The sequence below is a fragment of the Caloenas nicobarica genome, chromosome 7, assembly GCF_036013445.1.
Source record: "Caloenas nicobarica isolate bCalNic1 chromosome 7, bCalNic1.hap1, whole genome shotgun sequence".
Taxonomy (NCBI): domain Eukaryota; kingdom Metazoa; phylum Chordata; class Aves; order Columbiformes; family Columbidae; genus Caloenas; species Caloenas nicobarica.
In genome coordinates, this window is record NC_088251.1 from 33,497,419 (window position 1) to 33,506,173 (window position 8,755).

Sequence of the window (8,755 nt, forward strand, 5' to 3'; positions counted from 1 at the left end):
GGGACCTTAGAAATACAGGTCAATCTTTCCAGACTTCCGCAGAGGTCAGGTAAGGTGTCTGAAGTGGAAAAGTCAGCTGTTTTCTTTTTTCAAGTCTAAGGTAATGTATTCTTTTCTCATGTCCTCTGTGTGCATTATTTTCGGTTTGGGTCACTGGCAGCCAGAATTATTTTACCTGAAATTGACAGACATCTTGCAGGAATGGCCTTTGGAGCCAATCCTTATTTATTTAGTTTTATATAATACCCATGTGTATGCACAATTAAAAAAAAATAACCACCCACAACAAAATAACCCACACAATAATTAAAGTGACAGAAAAGGGGAATTAATTCACAGCCTGGAGCAAGAACAATCCGTTCTTTTGATTACAGTTTTAGTGTCTGAATCTGAATCCAGCATGCCCTGGATCTTTCTCTTTTAGCATGCTGTCTGATATCTCAAGGTGAAATTTATCTTCCTTCCTGTTACAGTATTGGCAAAAAGCAGAGTTAGGAAAAAAATATTATACAAAAAAGAAATTATTCTATCTTGAGTCTTCTTTTGTAGTATAAACCCAGTTCTCTCCACCCATTCCTCCTCCAAAAAAACCACCCCCCTCCTCTGTTTTTTGCTGTCATGTTCTTCCTACTTCTAATCCATGTTGAGGCACAATCAGATCCTTGGCAGCTGTGTCCCCACACCCAGCAGTCTGATCGGAGGTGCATGGATTATATACATACTGCAAAAAGAAGAAAATCTTGGAATAAAGGAACAGATTTTGGGAGGCAGTACTGAGAAGCAAGTTTATTTTGTCATGTGTTGGTGGAATGGGTAAAATCCTTGTATGAACCAAAGTAAGAGTAGGTCCTGGCTTGAGGGACAGGTGCTCTGGAGCTCTGCTGTAGCACAGAATCTGCACACTGCCTTCCATGGCGCTTACCTGAACAGCAGCAATGTGAATAAGTACCAGAGGCTTGATTGTAAAGCAGCATACGTGGAGCTTGGTTTGGGCTGACATTCCAAAAGACTTCTGCAGAGCAAAATCTTCATCTCTTCATGCATATTGCTTGGGTTTTGACATTCATAATCAACTAATATGAAGTCAAGAACTTCTTCACCATTTTGCCTGCAGGCCGTAGAATTATCAAGAGTGGAAAGTTATACAAGTTGCAAAGAACATTTGAAAGTTTGCAGGTGAACAGGACTGTAGTGAAAGGATAAAATGTTTTGCCCAGAAAACTGATCTGGGTGTGTGATCAGCAGAGGTTCCCTGTTTGTCAGATCTAAGCACTTCGGCCAGCTGACAGGAGCGTGTGTGTCTTCTCTGGTGACTGCAGAACTCTTTACCCAGTGATCTGTGTGCGACTGTGCGTGAAAATGAGGGTTGTGTGGGATGCACAGCCGAGCTGGGGAGCATTAACGTCGAGCTGGGGGAAATGACTGAACTGAATCCATCCAGCAAGGGAAGACTTGAGGGTATGCAAATACGTGGTTTTTGAGATCTATATGCTTTCTGAAAGCAATGTCTGGTATGTTCATGGGTTTATTGGGATGCTTCCCCAAAAGGCTGCAATATCATCACAAGAAAATATAAGCCATTTGCAAAAAAATACTAGAAATGTTTTTAAATTGTTTTCCACTATTACCATAGACACAGATCACGTGAACACTGAGAACAGAATCAGTTCTAGACATCTTCCCTCCCTCTCCCTGCCATATTTGCTTCATGTCCATCCTTTCTCTAGTCCCAGGTATTTTCCTTCACGTTTTAGAGGAAATGACAGTAGAAACTCTTTTGCTGGCTGTTTTGTTCTGATTTGCTGTCATTTTCAGTATCATTAATTTCTCCTTAACTTGATCTCCTTGAGACAGCTCAACTTTCTGTAAGCACAAGTGGGAATGGAGTCAATAGTAACCAGAGAAAACTGAAACTGAAAATCTACAGGTAAACGGAAGTTACTTAGTGCTCAATTGCTGGTCAGTGCCAAGAGCAGACAATAAAAGGTGACATGGAAATGGTTGACAGCACTAAAATATAATCTCCTAAATTAATACATTTACAGGGGAAAATAAGGAAGACCTAACAATAGTTTTCAGTGTGAATTACTAATCGTTCCTCTTTCTCTCAGTGTATATATAGAGTTGAACCTTGAAAACTTTGTCCATATGTTTTTGAGACAGCAGTAATAGGCAAAAATAAAATTTGAGGCAGATTTATAGTTCCTCATGAAACATGCCATTTGAAGAACATAACTCTAATGGTGTAAGTTTGGCTTCCTGTGACCTTGCCTTCTACCATGATCTTTACAATATCTTACACTTGATGCTTCCAGCATGAGCCAGAAATCTGTGCTACAAAGATAGATGCTGTGACAGTGAGAGATTTCTTTTACAGGACGCTTTACATGGGTTCCTTCCCCACTTTTGTCACAATACACTTATTCCTGTGAGCTTTGTGGCAAATAGTATGACTAAGCTGTTTCACCTCCATTGTAACTACTTCCCACCTTGTCAGGTTTTGTTTTTATTGCTTCATATTTTTTGTCTTTTTAAGTAAATGTATTTGCAGACTTTCTGAAAAGGGCAGGGCTGGTCTATTGTTCCAGTTTGGAGCTGACCTCTGAGGAAACTGTGCCCTGGAGAGATGTTCTTTCCACTCTCCATACTTTGAAGTCTTTCTTGCCTGAGGAGCTAATTCCTAAGATGCTTTGAAGCCAGAAACCAGGCCACTGAATGCCTTAAAGATAAAATTTGAGCCTACTCTATTGTTCTGTAGGAAGCCAAAGTAGAGAGCAGGAGTATGTTGTTCCTTCTGGAGTTTTCAAAAGGCTGAAGGATGCACACCAGTGATGTTGGATTCCTGAATAAAAGAAACCAAGAGGTCATAGCTGAGGCCAGATTGTCGTTTGCCAAGAGGATGTTTCCAGTCGGTGCAAGAAGCACCGTCAATATTGGTTTTAAGTGCTACTGTTTTGTGAGAGCTTAATTTCAACAATAAGTCCAAGAGCTGCTTTTCTCAATGAATTTGTGTCATTGAAACAAAATGCTTTATTGATGTGGATTTTTCTCTTCTCTTCTCTTCTCTGATAGAGCATTCTTTTTTCACTTTGATTCAACTCGTTAGGTAATCCTGCCCAGGCTGTGAAGTGTCTCGTTAATGTATGGTCATATAGGGCATTTCTCACTGATGGACTTACAGCCTTTCTAGCAAATCACCCCTGACTCCTGCGAACCTTTGAGAATGGGCATCAGCGTTGTTTGATTAACAGAGTCAAAAGGTTTAGAGAGGTCTGTAAGGGTGAGAATGGGGCTTGCTTATCATCTGTTGACATTAGGAGACCATCTGCTAATACTAATCTGCCTGCAGCCTCTCCTGAACCCAGACTACAGCAAGTACATTATGCTGGATTCACCTGTGAGCCCTTCATTAGCTTTTATCTAGTTGTCCTATGACATTTAATCAAAATTATATTATGTAATGGTTTGGCTGTGATCCATGTATTCTTGTTACTTTTTATAAAGAAAAAAACCCCCACCACACTTGTTGGAAGTGTGTGTTTAAAAGGATGAAAGGAAGATTTCTTCTCCAAGTCTGATGTTGGCAGTTGTGACCAGCTAGAAGAGGACAGGCAGGTGGCATCTTTCTTAGGTCTGCTCTCAGAGCGCCTTGGGCTGTGGCTTTAGGACCTGCCTGAGAACAAGGAGTTCCTGCCTGAGTTCCTTTTTGAACCACTGTATATCTACAAACACTTCCACAGTAAAACTATGTATTCTGGAAATAACTTTGTTCCTGCTGATTTTACATGGCTCTGCTCTTGTTTTGGAACAGAGAGCGAACAATCATTTCCTTTCGTGTTCTGCACATTACTCAACATTTCAGTTTGTGAACTGAAGATTTCTTTACTGTTGTCTCTGAAGTTTTCTATTGATAGAGAAGAATTAATATTATCCCACAAGGCACAGCACTCGCATTTCATATTTTAAGAGAAAGGCAATATTACATCTTATTTTTAGTGTCTACTCAGGCCCATGATAGGTGAAAAACTCCACTGGCAGAATGAAGCAGCTTAGCAGAGTTTTTTGATGTCAAATCTTAAAAATGTCTTTGATTGCTTTTTCTGGGTTCGTTATATTCCATACCTCTTCATAAAAGCTGCTTGGTTTAGCCATGGAAGTAATTTTTTTTACTGAGTTCCAAAACTCTGTAGTCCTGCAGAACTGGTTCAGCTTTATCCAGGTGCCTGACAGTGGAAGCCCCTCTAGCAAGGCTTCCACATAGAATAGGGAAGACATCTGAATTTCTGTGTGTCCAACATTTCAGAAATGTGGAAGGGATGGATGTTATCTTTCAGAAATGAGAGAGGAAACACTGGAATTTTCTAAAGAAAGAAAATTTAAAAAAACAAAGCTGATATTTAAACTCTGCGCTCTTTAACCCAACATCTTCATAATGTCTTACCTGCTGACTTCTTTCCAGGTGTAAAAATGAGTAAGCAATTAATTTTCCTGAAGACCTCCAACTAAAAGCAAACCCTAAACCCAAACCCTCGTTTGTTTGTTTGTTATTCAACTGCTACAGTTCTCCCAGTGAACAAGGGATTCACTCACCTCTTTACAGACAGGCCTCAAAAACGTCATGTCCTGATACCAAACACCCATCCCCTGCTCAGTAGCTATGCTGTGAATTGAAAATGAGAGGTTAGATTTTGCAGTTAGAAGTGTGCATAAAAGAGACTCTGGACAGGAAGCTTGGAGCCCCAGAAACCTGCAGTGCCCTTGCTGTTCTTAAACAGGATGGAGGGGTAGATGAGAACTAGAGTGTGAGAGAAGATCATGAAACAGGAGCCTTACCTCTGCTTTGTAGTAAATGCCAGGTATGTGGTTGTGATGGGGTGGAGTACTTAAAAGGCTGCTTATTTTAATTTTAAGTGACTGTTCCAATGCTTTTCAGATGCCTTACTGCAAAACATGTTTACTATGCTGTTTTGATACACTGCTTTTAAAGTGGCAGAACTGTACCCCAGGAGCTGTTATTAGAAGTGTTTTCTTATAATCCATGTTTGTGGCACCATTAAGAGGTTGGAGGTCTCATTTTGAACCATGGCAAACGAGATACTTATCAACTGGTAGCAACATCGGCTTGTACACATGTGCAAAGTGATACCAGGGTAAAGTTTGGTAAACAATTAAATTTAATAATGAGAAGTTAGTTATCATTTATAGGTATATGAAATGCCACTACAGCTAAATTTGTTACTCTGATTTAAGGTAAGACAGATGTTCCTTTATAATATTCAAATCTATTCATAAAGAGTGGGCGAAATTAGTGAGAGGGTGGACATTTTTGTTATGTTTTTATAATTATTAGCTTCCCTTTAATGTGTATATATATTAATTCATATGTAAAAATTGAAACAATATTTAGAACATAAAAATATTTATTTAAGAAACTAGTTATTGAGGTCATATAGAGCTGTTATCTATTTAGCTGAAGATATTGAGAACTTCCTCTATAACTGAAAAATTTTACATGCTATGATAGAGCCCTGTGTTATTTGATATCAAAGATCTGGTAGTGCCAGATATACTTCTGGGAATTTAAAAGGAACAACATTGTTGGTTTATTCAGTTTTGAGCTGTAGTTACTGAACACCTTTGTAGTTCAAACAGCTAAATTGGGCAAGTTTTTGTATATTGCGTTTTTCTTCCTCAGATATTTTTCTAGTGGAAACACCAAGGGAAGAATTGAAGGAAAGAGTTGACAATGACCAATTTCAACTTTTTTCTAGTGTGCAAGTTGTGAAAATGTCATTTTGCTTGATATAATATGATTTTTACTTTCTCTTCCTCCATACATGGGGAGAAAAAAAGTAAAGGAAAAAAAAAAGGAGGATTATCAGGGAGAGAATATTTTATTTCTTTTCCGAAGCTTCAGAACTAGGAAGAAGGTCAATACAGGCTGCATTTTCACTTCATACTCTCTTCTTAAAATTTAGGTACTTGCTCAAAGCCTTGAAAAAGAAAGGCCAAGTACAGTTTGAAAAGCTAGTGAAGGCTAGATGTTGTTTAATTCATTTTAAACAATAGACCAAAGGAGAAAAGGTCCCATTTTTCTATATGGAAGTTGCTCTGTGTCCGTGTGGTTTCTACTTTGCTACATAAGCTACAGGCTTTTTTGGTTGTGGTGGTTTTTTTGGTTGTGGTGGTTTGGTTTTTTTTTTTTTCCCAAATGGCAAAAAAAAAAAAATCCTTCTGTGTGATGGTGGTGTACTACACACATTAAAAAGCAAGCATAGAACTTTTTGTCCGGGCAAGCTGCTTTTAATACTAGCTAAAGTTTTGTTTGTTGCCCTCCAGAGAGTTTTATATATTACTACCTTTTTATATGGACAGGTGTTCTTATGGAGATCAACATGACATTTCAGGCAAAGAAAACAGGTATTTATATGGTGCTTGCAATGTAACCAACAACTGTAGTGCATTTTGCCAGAGCTCCAGTGTGCCCAGCCTCACAGCTCTCCCAATTAATGTTTAATTGGCAGAGCAGCAGGACCCGGTACATTTGTGCTTCAGCATTGCAAAATGAATTTGGAAACTGCACTGTGGTTGGTAGCAAAATTTTTCCAAATACCTGGCTAATTACTGTTAATAAATCAGTACTGAGAAGGCATCTGACAGTTGAATCAAACAAGCACTCGGCAGTTGTAGGATAACAAAGTATTGTTTGACTATATATATTCATGTAAGGAGCATTTGTACAGTCCTACTCAAACTCTGCTTTTGCAAAACAGATGAAGATGGAATCCTGTTTCTGCAGAAATGGTTCTTTTATCTAGTTGTGATCTCTCTTGGGGTGTGTGTGCGTGATAAAAGTCGCATGCTAAAGCGCTGCTAGTTTAGCTCAAGTTTTTGGTACCCCTAGAGATTTCATTTTGTTTTACAGTACCAGTATTGTTCCCCAACTTAATACTGTGGTTTTGGGTGCTGCCCCCTGTCCCCAGTCACCCAAATCTGGCAGTAATGATGAGAAGTGGTACTACAGGCAAAGCCACTGAAGTGGAGAGAGCTGCTTTTCCAAGATTTATCAAAAGTGCAGCCTGTTGCTGTTCAGAGCAGTCCATGCGCTGGTCAGTTGGCTGCTGGTGTTCAAGGCAGCAAAACTTGAGTTGGGCTGTTCTATCAATATAGCGTAATAAACTCTGTTAACATTTAACAGTGGTTCCACAGGGATGGATTTTTCCCCAAATGGTCACTGAAATAAACATCCCGTGCAGTAATGTCAGTGTGCTTGGTTTTCTGCTATCGCTGCTTTTAATGATGTGAGGAGGGGGATTGTTGTGCAGTTTACAATATCTAATTTAATTTTTTGGTAGGCTGAGCCTGTTTCATCGATTTGAATTCTCTTCCTTCTCAGTTACTGCTGCGCTGCTCTTTTTAGTACAATGTCTTCCTAATGTTTTGGGGTTTTTTGTTTGTGGTGGTTTGTTTGTTTTCCTTCTGTCTTCCATGTCATTTTCAATGAAATTGAATCAGTGATACTGTATTTACTTTCAGCTTTTTGACAGCATGTGAAGCTGCAGTATGACTGCTGATCTGGGCAACTCTTAAGAGTGGTAACCCATTGATTTTTGTCTCCTGAACTGAAACTAGATTTGTGCCTGAATCTTCTGAAGTTTGAATTACTTCTGTTTCTATGTTCGTTTAGGTGGTAGCCCACTGGCTTCATAGGTCACTGGCAATAATAAAATGTAAGCAGGAGAGAATGTGCACACAGACTAAGCACCAATGAAACCATCCCAAAACCCATCTGGGTTGTAAATGAAATTAATCTTGTGCAGAAATTCATAATGTCAGCAAAACATTTGAAGGGCTTATGAAATGAATGTGGTCTGAAGTGCTACATGAAGATCCAAAAATCTATAGAATTGGTGGTGTAATTGAATTTGCCAGATTTCGGTTAAACATGCTGAGATACATGATTGCATCCAATAAAAGCATTCATTAAAAAAAATACAGCTGTGAATCACAAGTTCCAACAGCGATAGCGTATATAGTATCTGGCAACAAATCAGGCCTCATTAATTCTTAGCCCAAGAAGGGAGAGAAATATGGAAAGCAAACTAAATTAGAAATTTAGTCATACAGCTTCACAATTTGTGAAGCATTTCCCTTTGGGACCACTATGGGGAAGCACGATATCTCAAATTATGTTGCAAAGAAGGCACATGTGTTGTTCTGAGTCTACTGCATGCGTCAAACAGTAGTGCAAACTGCTAGCAATTGTTACTAAAGACATGAGTATTCTTGTACTTTGACTTGAGCTTAATAATTCTGGTTTTTGTCCGGTCTGTCAAGTGGGAGCTGATGCCTCTACAAGGAGTGCTAGCAAAAAGTTAAAAGTTTCTACAAGCCTAAGAACTCCATACAATTTCTAAAACTTAATGACGTTTCAGATTGTAAGAAAACAAGGGCTCTCTTTGTGCCCCTGCAGCACTGTAGCTGAAGGTGACAGAGGATATCAGCTCCTCTACTAAAATCGGTGGCATTGACTCAGCCTACTTCCATCATCCAATTTGTATTCAGCATGTGTCATGTACAAATAGTCAAACACGAGCTGGGAGACTGTCCCCACAAAGTATACCTTGGAGCTTATGAAATGCAGCTGTCAGTTCTTGCTAAATCAGTGATTCTATGTGCTTTAGTCGTGGCTTGAAGTGCACAGATGTATGTATGTAAACTGCCATCTTGTGCCAATTGAGAGATTCCCCACAAA